The sequence below is a fragment of the Acomys russatus genome, chromosome X (assembly GCF_903995435.1).
Source record: "Acomys russatus chromosome X, mAcoRus1.1, whole genome shotgun sequence".
In the NCBI taxonomy this organism is placed as follows: domain Eukaryota; kingdom Metazoa; phylum Chordata; class Mammalia; order Rodentia; family Muridae; genus Acomys; species Acomys russatus.
This window is the reverse complement of record NC_067169.1, coordinates 89,002,622-89,015,651: the sequence shown is the minus strand read 5'-3', so window position 1 is coordinate 89,015,651 and position 13,030 is coordinate 89,002,622. Positions and strand designations below refer to the sequence as shown.

Sequence of the window (13,030 nt, the reverse complement as noted above, 5' to 3'; positions counted from 1 at the left end):
ACTTGATTTCTACAAGCTGCCCTCTGAATCACACACACACACACACACACACACACACACACACACACACACACACACACACCAATAAAAAATAAAAAATTTAAATCAAACAAAAATTTCACCAAAGTTTCCATTTTTGGATTTATTTTTAGTTTTTAATTTTGTGTACATGCATGTTTGTGTGAGAGTATTATGCATATGACTGTAATTGCCCACAGAGGTCAGAAGAAGGTGTGGTATTCTCTGAATTGGGAGTTACAGGGGGTTGTGACACACCCTATGTGAATGCTGGGAACTGAACTCTGTAAGAGCAACAAGCAGCACTCTAATAGATGTGCCATCTCTTCTACCTTCCTTATTTGCTTTTTTTCCCTTTCTTTTTCTTTTCCAAGACAGGGTTTCTCTGTGTAACCTTGGATGTCCTAAAACTTGTTCTGTAGACCAGGCTGGCCTTAAAATCACTGGGACTCATCTGCTTCTGCCTTCCATGTGCTAGGAATAACAGTGTGTGCAACCACCACCACCACTGCTGCTGCTGCTGCCGTCACCGCCACCATGTTCGCACCCTATTTTCTTTATAGCAAATGGTAGTAAGGAAAAAGGGTTCAAATTAGTGGACAATTAAGAGGTCCAAATCTCTGGGAAGGATAGTATAAACCATTAACTGAGCTATAAATGGAAATATTCGATGAGAATTTATTGCATTCTATACAAGTAAGGATATTCTATGTTTACATACAATTATAATGTATATGTGTATCAGAACTTAAGATATCCAAGCTTCTATTTTCAATGCACAAGTTACAGGATTACACAAAATGCCATTCCTGGTGAATAGTTTAAACTAAAGATGGTCGAAGTAAAAGGATACAATTTAAATCTGCAAACAAATTTTAGTAGTAAAAAATAGCCCACTTCTGCAATCCAGTCATGAATCTCCGTTATTCTCAAGTCATTTAACTGGGCTGGCAAAATAACTCAGCAGGTAAAGGTGTTTGCTACCAAACCCCATGACCTGAATTCAAGTACCCAAACCCACACGATAGAAGTAAAGAACTTCTGTATGCTGTCCTCTAACCCCCTCGTGCACCACAGCACATGCACACAGGCAAAATAAATACATTCCAAAAAATTACATTAACTTAGAACTCTCATGTGACTCAGGTATCCTTTCTAGGGTATATCAAAAGGACTCTGTATCCTACCACAGAAAAACTTGCATATCTTTTTTAGTGTTGCTCTACTTACAACAGCAAGGAAATGCCATCAGCCTATATGTTCATCAACAGATAAATGGACCAAAAAAAAAAAAAAAGTCATAAAAACACAATGGATAATTTTATTCAGTCGTAAAGAAGAGCAATATTTGTAGGAAAATAGATTCATCTAGAAAGCAGAATTTTAAGTGAGATGGCTCAGATTCAGACAAGAATCACATTCTCTCTTATGTGGACCCTAGCATGTAATATACAGGCAGAAGGTGAGTGTGCCAGGGGTTATGAAACTAGAAAAGAGACCATTAGTGTGGGGAGAGGTGTTGAGGAAGGGGAAGCAATCTGACACATGTGAGATGAAAGCAGAAAGGAGGAGAGAAGGGTACAAAGGAGGAAAGGGAAGAAGAGAAGAATATGAAAATAAACAAAAACAAATTGTTCAAAAATGGCATGATGAAACCTAAATGTGTACATGGTAATGAAAAATTTAAAAGAAGAACAAAATAGGAGAAGACAACAGACTCTTTAATGACAAGCAATAAAGAACGAAAAAAAAAAAAAAAAACGTGCTGGGTGGTGGTGGCGCATGCCTTTAATCCCAGCACTTGGGAGGCAGAGGCAGGAGGATCACTGTGAGTTAGAGGCCAGCCTGGTCTACAAGGACAGCCAAGGCTACACAGAGAAACCCTGTCTCAAAAAACCAAACCAAAACAAAAGAAAGTATTTAGTTACAAGGAAAAAAATCACTTGATGATGTTAACATGCTATTCTGCATAATATTTGAAGTGAAAAATAGAACAACTGTTTGTGTGTGTATGTGTGTGTGTGTGTGTGTCAGAGAGAGAGAGAGAGAGAGAGAGAGAGAGAGAGAGAGAGAGAGAGACAGACAGACAGACAGAGAGAGACAGAGAGAGACAGAGACAGAGACAGAGAGAGAAAGAGAAAGAAACAGAGAGACACAGAGAGAGATATGCTGGGGATTGAACCCAGAGCATCATGTATTCAAAACAAATGTTCTTTCACTGAGCCACACTCCCATCTTCTGGAAAGGCCAGTTAAAGCCCTAGCATAGTTATGATCTACAGCTACAGTGTGGTGGATTTATAGAGTACCTGTCTGCCAAAGAGCCAAGGCTTCTCATAGCTTACTTCTCCTTTCAGCAATCTTGTGAAATGCATAGATTGAAAACAGATGCTTTAAAAATCAAGCAAGCTCTAGACATGAGCACAACAGTGATTTACTGAAAAGGGCCTATCTGCTCAAACAACAGAGAAATAAAAGACCAGAGATTCCACATCTGATGTCTTTTAGAATAAGCAACACTATGCTTATCATCAATCACATTTCTAAGCTTTAAGAAAATTTAAGTTTTTCATATTATAAAATCGGTCTTGAGGTTAGGGAGATGCTCAGAGGTTAAGAGCACTGACTGCTCTTCCAAAGATCCTGAGTTCAATTCCCAGCATGCACATGTTGGCTCATAACCATCTACCCTGAGATCTGATGCCTTCCTCTGGCGTGCAGGTACACATGCAAGCAGAACACTGTATAAATAATAAATAAATAAATAAATCTTTTAAAATAATCAATCTTAGGCAGGTCTAGTGGATGCAAGCCTATAATCCAGGGTACTTGAGAGGTTGAAAAGGCTGGTTTGGATTACAACATGAGTTTAAGACTAGTCTGGGTGTTTTAAGCAAGACTCTGTCTCAAAATAAAAATCAACAAGTGGGCCTGGCATACAGCTCAGTAGGAGAGTGTTTTCCTGGCATTAGGGAAGCCATGACACCCATCTCACATTGCAAATATAAAACAAAGTTAAATAATAATTCAACTAAGAGCAGGGGCTGGAGAGATGGCTCAAGTGGTTAAGCGCACTGGCTGATCTTCCAGAGGACCTGGGTTTGATTGCCAGCATCCAAATAGTAGTTCAAAACTGTTTTTACCTCCAGATCTAGGGTATTTGATATCCTCTTCTAGAGCTTATGGGCACCAGGTACCACAAGTGATGCATAGACATACACACAGAATAGCCAGATTCCAGGTATTTTCTAAAAGAAATTCCAGCCAACTAAAATAATTGAGCTACTCCACATTTTAAAGCTGAAAAAATGATTAGTGTCTAGGTCGTATATGGACTAAATTTCATGTGATGTTCTCAAGAGGCCATGCCCAATATACTTCCCCTTCTTCTTCTTCTTCTTTTTTTTTTTTTTTTTCCGACAAGATCTTATGCCACTAACGGTGGCCTAGAACTCACTATATGCACTCACACCTGATGTGCTGGGATACCATACCCCTCTCCTCTCTCTGCATTTTTCTTTTCTTTTTTAAAAATATATTTTATTAATTTATTCATATTACATCTCAATTGTTATCCCATCCCTTATATCCTCCCATTCCTCCCTCCCTCCCATTTTCCCCTTACTCCCCTCCCCTATGACTGTGACTGAGGGGGACTTCCTCCCCCTGTATATGCTCAAAGGGTATCAAGTCTCTTTTCTTTTAAATATAACGTTTCATCAACCGTAGAACATGGATACTCACCTTTTACTTTCAAGTGCTAAGAATATGGCAACATTCACTACTACCAAATTTACCTGTGAATCTTTTGAAGCTGCCTCGCCACTGTAAGTAAAAATCAACTGCCCCTTGTATTATGAGACTGGCATTTAAGGTCTGGGGAGATGTTCAGGGGCAAAGTGCTTGCTGTGAAGGCATGAGGATTCACATTCAGAATCCCCAGCACATATGTGAAAAAGAAAGACGAGGTAGTGTGTGAATGAAATGGCAGCACTGGGGAAGTATAGACAGAAGGATCCATAGGGCCCACTGGCCAGCCTGTCTAGCTAAATGGGCAAGCTCCAGTTTCAGTCAGATTCTGGTGCCCCCACCCCCACCCCCAGACAGTATTTCTTTGTGTAGCTTTGGCTGCCTTGGGACTAACTCTGTAGAACAGGCTGTCCTCGAACTCACAGAGATCTTTCTGCCTCTGCCTTCCAAGTGCTAGGATTACAGGAGTGAGTCACCATGCCCAGCTTGTTTTCAAGAGTCTCTCTGTCTTAAAAAATAAGGAAGTGGGTCACTGAGGAAGACACTTTCTGTCTATCTCTGCAAGGCACACAGACATAGACAGGGGATGGAGGCATGTCATGCAAGCGTTAGATAGTTGCCACAAGTTTAACAAAGGAGTCAAAACTGATAACAGCCATAATAAAGCACCTCAAAAGCCTTTGAAACCTCCAATCCATTAAGCTTACATTGTATGGCAAATCACTCCCTAGAATAAATACACGGACTCAAAATATGATCCAGCTTCTATACTTTTTCTAATTTTAGTCTTATTTTTGAAGATCAATCTGTCCCCCTTTAGGTCATTTTCCACCAAAAACCCATCCTACTAGCAAGTACAAAATAATTCTAAAGAGAGATACTCAAGCTGTCTTATATTGATAGATGTTCATTTTCAAATTTGACTTCATATCAGTTACTTTTCGAGTCAATTACAAATATGAGCTGTCCTGGAATATATACATCCCACTCAGAGTATACTACGCTAAATAAAAATACAGACCCCTGCCCTTGTGATATTATGCTAGGAACGTGAAGTCAAGAAACACCGAAAAAGAGTTAGAAGTGGACTTTCTTCTTTTGTTCAAAGGCATCACTTTAATTCTCAAGCACCATGGCTAAGCTGCCCCCTATCTGGCAGTAGCACTCACACTATTTGCCTAGGAGGAAAATGTCACTGGGTTTCTAATAGTGTCCTGCATACTAACATCCTGCCAGATTACTCATGGTCAAGTTTAATGTGCATATAAAGTTTGTAGAAGAGATTTATCTCCCTCAAACTATTCCTCAGTCACCGTAACTAATCTTTCCATTCCAAAGGCCACAGGACCCGGTCATGTTTTAGCAACTCGATTCTAAAGAGCATCAAAGAAACTAGACGATTTACACTTCAATGCTATTTAAGGTATCGCACCGGAGACAAAACATAATTTCGCTCACATCCCAAGTAACTGGCTAGGTCTAAGGGTAGAAATTAAGGATTAGATTCACAATCCCCCATTTTCAATAAAAAAAATCTGTGTTAATTTGATAATATCTCTAAGTCAAAAGTGAGCTACAGTGAGGTTTGTTTTAAATGTCTGGGTTTTCCAAGAAGTGCTGTGGACCAGCAACTAGTGGTGGCTCTGTTTTGTGGGGACTGGGGTGCGGGACATCTTTGTCATGTCATAGCCCATGTGTGGAGGTCAGAGGATGACTTTCAGGAGTCAGTTCTCACCTTCTGGCAGGTGGGCCCAGGGCAACAAATACAGGTTCTCAAGCTTACCTTTACTCCCTGAGCCATCTTACAGGCTCATGATTCTGCTTTTATATGACTTTTAATGCCCACAGCCCAGTTTGTCAGCAGTATCCCATCACTTAAAAATGATTTAGTGGGGGCTGGAGCGATGGCTCAGGGGTTAAGAGCACTGGATGCTCTTCTAAATGACCAGGGTTCAATTCCCAGCATCCACATGGCAGTTCCAGGGGGATCTGACACCCTCACACAGACACATAAAGACAAAAAAAATCAATGCACATAAAATAAAAACAAATAATTTAAACAATGATTTAGGACTGGTATGTTTTGTCTGAATTATTTTTTGTTTGTTTGATTTTAACTTAGAGAGAGAGAGAGAGAGAGAGAGAGAGAGAGAGAGAGAGAGAGAGAGAGAGAAAACACCTGAAGATGGGTATGAAAAAATTAAATAATAATTAAAAAAGAAAAATGAGTATAACTAAAAATTATGTCTAAACCATGTTTCTTTTTGGCTTATTGAGGCAGGCTCTCATGGAAGTGAGGCTAGTTGAGGATGACCTAGAATCCCTGATTTTCCTGCCATCAGCCACCTAAATGCTGGAACGAGAGATGCACATTACCATGACTGCCTTTAAAACCATTATTATTTTGAAATTATTTTGAAATGACAGAATAACAACAAAAATCATACAGACTTTGTTAATCTTCACTAAGCTAATATCATTTTTTTTATCTATCTAAACATCCCTTAAAGCTAGGAAATTAACAATGGCTATTCGTCTATTCACTGTTTATTAGAAACTCTAAAATTCTATTGTCACCTTACTTCCACTAGGGGGGCTCAACTGTAGGAGTTCAGGTACAACTAAGATCCACTCCTAGCTAATTTGTGCAACGGGCTAGCCTGCACAGCAGAACCGTGTGCATTCAGACTTTAGGAGTTTTCAGGACCAGAACCTCCTGTGCAGCTGAAAATGGAGTGCAGTAGGTATTCAGAGCATACTAGAATAAAAAGTCTGGGAGGAAAGGCACAAGGCAAAAAACTCTTAAATATTACTAGTTACTTAAAAAATTGTGTGTCTGTGTGTGTGTGTGTGTGTGTATGAATACATGCACACACAAGTGGCAAGGAATGGTGTGTAAAAGCTAGAGGACAAATTGCAGGAGCTGGTTCTCTTCTACCCAATAGGTTCAGGGGGTGGGAGTCAGACAGTCAGGACTGCAGCATGTATTTTCAAGTGAGCCCTCTCTGAAGCCTCCTTGAGTACTAACCCTCATTTGTACTTTCCTAGCTTCTTCAGGAATTGCTTTTAAGAATTAATGTGTTAACCTGTTTCTGCAGTAAGTGAGGCTCATGAGCTCCTGACCTTGGAGACTCTTCTGCATGTTTCCTTTTCTCTCTCTCTCTCTCTCTTTTCTCCCATTTATTTGTTTCTTTCACTTCCTTATTGTTTGGGATGGGATATCACATAGTCCTTCTTGGCTCTGGACTCCTGATCTCCTTGCCTCAGCCTCCCAAGTGCTGAGATTACAGTCATCTGCCACCAACACATCTGGCTGTTCTACATTGTTTCATACTTTATAATATATAATATAAATAGTGAAACATCTCCTTTGTTCCCAAAAGCAACTCCAATATAGGGAATTCCTTTCACCTGGGTTTGATTCCCAACATGGCAGCTCACATGTCTGTAACTACAGTACCAAGGGATCTAACACATTCATACTAATGCACATTTTGTGTGTGTGTGTGTGTGTGTGTGTGTGTGTGTGTGTGTGTGTGTTTGAGACAGGGTTTCTCTGTGTAGCCTTGGCTGTCTTGGACTCGCTTTGTAGACCAGGCTGGCCTCAAAGTCACAGTGATCCTCCTGCCTCTGCCTCCTGAGTGCTGGGATTACAGGCATGTGCAACCATGGCCGGCACTAAAGGAAATTTTTTTAAAAAAGGAAATTCTTTTCATATTCTTCTAATCAAACCACTATGAAGCATAAAACCCAACGAACTTTGGAAATTTTCTGTCAACTAGTTTTAGGTGTAATTTCTTAGCCAGTTAATTCCAAAGCACAAATAACTGATAGCCAATTTTAATCAAGGGATTATTCATCACCTTTAATTAGATGCCCAATTAGAGAATAGTATAGGCTGGATGAAAGAGTAAGGATAGTCTTATGGGATATGGCTTCAAAAGTATCGTTTAGGGAAGAAATGGGACATAAGTTAAAGCTTAGCTTTCTTAGACAATGATTTTAAAAAGACATTTTTAAAATTTAGGAAAGGCATATGAGTTTAGGGGAGAGAGATATATGTCACAGCATAAACACATTTAAATCTTTTGTTTTTAAAACAGCTTTTTAAAAATATTCTGGTTAACTTTCATTTTACTTAAAACCACAGCAACAAATCCTTTTGTGTTCCCTGCACGCAAACCCAAGAGATCCCTTCAGTGGAAGCTGACACACGTTGCTTCCCCTCCCCTTTTGTCTTGGTAGTTTTGGGAATATGGGCCTCAGCCACTGCATTCCAGTGTTAAAGTCAAAAAAGGTCATGTGACCATTACCCCAGAGGCATCAGAGACTTAAAACACGTGATGCCAATTGGCATGTGTGGGACCTTGGCCACCAAGTTACAATTCACAGTAAACTGCATCTCAGGAATCAATTTTAAGCTCCCAAACACATTGTGATCTTGAAATGGAGTAAATGCTGATTGCTCCATAGGTTTTTAACTTCACCTACCTCTTCTACCTACTGTAGCCACCCAAGCAAGCCCCCTCACCCTGTCTATATTACCGCTAACAGGAAGGGCAATGCCAGCATCTCTCCTGTCTGGCCCTACATGGCTAGGCTTCCCAATTCAAATCAAAGCTAGACCTGAGCCACTGGTGTAGTTTTACAGCTCAAATGAAAAGCAAGTCTTCAGGATGTAAAGTGTCAGCCAAGCTGGAGCAAGCTAGGGCCTGGAGACAGGCGGAGGTTCAGAATTGCCAACACTTGACCTAGTGGAGCAGTAGCAGCAACTTTAGGACTGGCGACCCGCCAGGACTGGGGTAGTCAGCGTCCCCAGGCCTCTCATTAGGTCGCTAAAGTAAGGCGGGTGGAGAAAAGTAAACACAGGCAAGTGCAGCTGTGCCAGGGAATGGGGCTCCAGCCACCTTCTCTGCTCAATCTCCCATGGATCCCCAAGCGGTCCAGGGTGCCACAGCCGGAGCTCTGGGTTGCACAGCCAGAGCAATTAGGACACAAGCGGACCGTCAGCGCATGACTAGAGGAAAGAACTGAAAGGAACCTCTGGGCTAGTCTGGAGAGGTTCTGCCATGGAAAGGGGGAAAAAGTGCTTACTCATAGGGAGATGCGGCGCGGTCCGGACGCTCTGGGTAAAGGCTAGGGAGGGGACCCGGCGGCGGGCGGAAGGTGGGCAGCCAAGACCAGGTTCCTTTCCAGGGCCACTGCACCCGCTCCACGTCCCGCCCCTTTTGGGTCCTCAGGAAGCCACAGGGTCACCCTCAGAGGGCGAACTGGAACTAGTGAGAGATGACCTAGGCTGCCTGCTCCGGGATTTCCCAGCGGCTGAGAAGGAGGAAGGGAGGGATGGATTGGGGAAAGGCAGTAGCTCGAAAAGGACTGCAGAGGGAAGTTAGGCACAGGTTTCCCACTTCACAGGCGGTCGCAGCCTCAGGGAATCTGGGTAAGGGTTGGCTTCGAAGACCTCCCGCTAGTGGTGGGCAACAAGTTAGGAGCAACTAGAGAACAGACACAGGGAAGAGCAGAAAAAGTAAAGGCAGCGGGTGGTAATAAGGAACATTTGGTGCTCCAATCCATACTGGTAGCCAAAGATCGCCCCAAGCCTCAGAGCCCAGAAGAGATTTCTTTGATCGCCCCACTTTTGCCCAACCCCCGCCCCCTGGTATAAGGTACATTCCTACTGAGGTTCCGGGAGATGCTCTTGCCAGGACCTACTCTTGCCCACGCCCAGGAAACTCGCTCCCTTTGGGCCCACGGAGCTGCATAGCACTTACGTAAATTCGCCGAGTCGCGTCTCAGAGTCGCCTAGCTGGCCCCACAGCTTCCTACCAAGCACTCAGACAACTTCTGCCACTAGGAATCTCTGCAGCTGTGGTTCTAAAGCCAGCGCTCCCTCCCCTCCTGCCATCCCCCTCCGCCCAGTGGCCTCAGCCATTGGCTCTAGTGGTGTTCACCAGCGGCCTGGGAACCAGGAAGGGGATTGGACCGCTGGCCTGTCACATCAACTGGGTGGGGAGCTGAGAGCCTAAGCCCTGGGATGGGCACTCAGGAGGGATGGGAACTGGAGCTCTGTGTTTGCAAGCCCGATTTTCTACTCCCTATCTGGTGTAAGCACTTAAAAGTCTACAGTGTCTGGCTTGAAATACGTGTCTCAAAAACATTACTGAAATAACTGTAAAAGTTTGGAATTTTGGAAACGTGTTTGAACTTTGCCCATTTAAGTCAGATATGGGGGTGAAGGTGCAGTTTTTCTCTTCCTTAGGAAGGTAGAGTACTGTATTTTGCTCTGTTCAGACCTGGTGCCAAAGGACTCCAAGGGGGACTTTCCAGTTACTGCCCCTTTGGTTTGGGTTGGTTTGTTTTCAGAGAGGGTCACAATATATAAGCCAAGGCTGGCCTCAAATCAAATTGGTGATCTTCCCGGCTCAACGATCTAGTACTGGAATAACCACCTAAGGCCAACACACCCATTTCATCATAGCCAGGGAAAGGCCCAGGTGTATTTGGCTCCAGCTAAATGAATTGTTGCCCTAAATCACCTGTCTGGTCTGGTAGCTTAGTCCTTGAGGAGAGGAGTAAGAGGTAGGTGAAACAAGGAAGAGGTGGTAGAAACTGCTTGGTTGCACTGGAATAATCACTAGGTCTTTTCAGTGGCTTTTCGCCTGAGAAAACTCCAAGACATATGTGCTTTCATTTTATCTTCTCCTTTGCTCGAAGGACTGCCTCTTTTTCTTGTCTACACAAGTTTTCCCTCTGTATCTGTATTCCAATCCGCTGGCTCATCCTAGCTCCAAAATCAGCCTGGAGGGCCAATGTTAAAGTGCCCCCCTGAGCTGTAATTGGATGTACCAGGGTGGGTTGGTACCCATGGGCAAGGGGGGGGGGATTCCCCCCCTCTGAGGCTAAAAGGATGGGGGAATGGAGAAGAGGGTGTGAGGGTGGGCCTGGGAGGAGAGGGGGCTGAGATCAGGCTGTAAAGTGAATAAAAACGGTGTTCCCTGGAATCCTGCCTGGATTTGTTTGTAGGGGTACAGTAGAAAAAAGCTCTGAGTACCTTCCTGTTTATCGCCATTTCTGTCCTAAACACTGTTCGTTGTTGTTGTTCAGGGAGAGTGTGCTTGGGAAGTTTGGGAAAAACATTAAAACTGGTTCAGTTAAATTCCCTGTTCCATATACCAGGAAAGAATGTGAAAGTATGAGAAGCTTAAAATTGAATGCAAGGGCCAGCGAGATGACTTAGTGTGTAAAGGCACTTGCCAAACCTGTTCACACCAGTTCCAGCCCTGGACCTAAATGGTGGAAGAAGAGAGCTGCCCTCCGACTTCCATTCATGTGTAACAAACACAAATAAAAATAAATAAACAAAGCAGTATTATATTTAGAACCATATAAAATGTATGCTATCTGACATATTTATAAATATTTTATGATAAAAAAGTATAAAGGTAAAATTAATTTAAGTAATGTGTCATTGTTCCAAGATATCTAAAACTTGTAATTAAATGCTTTTGTAAAGGGGCCTCTTTATCTAATAGTTGCTTTGGATTTCCCAAGAGACACTGGGCATATTATTTTATACCTATAACCCCAGTATTCAGCAAGAGGATTGCTGAAATGTTCCAAGCTAACGTGTGTTACATAGTGAATTGCAGGCAGAGAGAATGGGGCCAGGGAACATAGGATTTGTCGTGAATTCTAGGCATTTTTAAATGAGGGAGGTACACAGTGACTAGAATCTAGACTATCAGGGAAAGACTTGGCACTGGGGGAAAGCCTTGTTAAATCTTTGTCAATGATTAGCCAACTAGGAGACCTTAACAGTGGCCCAGAAAGATAAAGACAAACCTAGAGAGCACTCATGCTTTCAGAGACATTAGACTCCTCTCCTATGTGATGTTGCCCTGAGTCAGGTGGGATGAGCATGCTGTGTGTTGCTTTGCATGTTTACAGAAGGACCCAGAATGAGATTCCTAGCTTTTAGTAATTGGACCAAGGCTTGGTGTGGTCACTGGCAAACTTTACATACAATTTCTGGTTGCACTAAATAGGCAATTTTGTACTTTTGCTCGTACCAGACCCCATTGAAAAGCTACCACCTGCTTTTAAGGTCCAGTCACTAACTTAACAAGAGTGTAGGCTGGAGAGATAGCTCAGAGGTTAAGAGCACTGACTGTTCTTCCAGAGGTCCAGAGTTCAATTCCCACCAACCACATGGTGGCTCACAACCATCTGTAATGTGATCTGATGCCCTCTTCTGGTGCGCAGGGGTACATGTAGGTCGAGCACTGTATACATAATAGTAAATAAATATTAAACAAACAAACAAACAAGAGTGAGACAGCTCTCTGGTAGTATTCCAGTATAGGTGAGTTTGTCTAGTTTAACTTTGTGTTCAATTTCACTTTGGGTTTAAAAAAAGTTTAAAATAAGGCAGAGAGGGCCAACAAATGGCTCCTTGCCACCAGGCCTGAAGATATAAGCTCAATTTCAGAAAACCATATGGTGGAAAAAGAGGACCAAGTCTTGAAGGTATCATCTGACTGACACATATATTCACCTCACACATGGATTTACACACATATACACATAAGCATGTTTTTAAAAAACCTTTTTAATCTTCTCCTATACATTATGTCTCAACAGCATTTTCCTGTCCATCCACTTCTCCTAGTCCCTCTTCACTCCTTTCCTCTCTCCCAGATCAACTTCTTCCCCATTTCTCTTCAGAAAAGAGCAGGCCTCCCAGGGTTATCAACCAAACATACCATAACAAGCTGCAATAAGACTGGGAGCATAGCCAGGCGTAGTGGCGCACGCCTTCAATCCCAGCACTCAGGAGGCAGAGGCAGGCGGATCTCTGTGAGTTCGAGGCCAGCCTGGTTCCAGGACAGCCAGGGCTACACAGAAACCCTGCCTGAAAAACAAAACAAAACAAAAAAAGACTGGGCACATACCCTTATTTCCCAGCCAGATGAGGCAATCCAAAAGCGGCAAAGGGTCCCAAGAGCAGGCAAAAGAGTCAGAGACAGCCCTTGTTCCAGTTGTTGGGAGTGCCACAAAACACCAAGCTATACAACCATAGCATATATGCAGAGGACTTAGGTCAGACCCGTGCAGTGTCCTTGTTTGTTGTTTCCACTCTCTATGATCCCCTAGGCGACCTGCATAAACCCATGTTTAATTAATTAATTAATTAAACGTAAAATAAAACCAGGCAGAGTGTATCAATTCTGCAATGTAGAATGATAGCACTTCTCTATAATTCC

The 13,030-nt window shown here is 42.7% G+C and overlaps 1 protein-coding gene across 1 annotated transcript in view; it reads right to left on the bottom strand.

The window, feature by feature from the left end:
• The window catches only part of LOC127185805 (plastin-3-like), a 114,954-nt gene extending 105,252 nt beyond the window's left edge, over positions 1-9,702 (bottom strand). Inside the window, 1 exon segment of the mRNA XM_051142372.1 lies at positions 9,539-9,702. The gene's annotated coding sequence lies outside the window, so the exon portion shown is untranslated.
• Between the last annotated feature and the right edge of the window lie 3,328 nt (positions 9,703-13,030).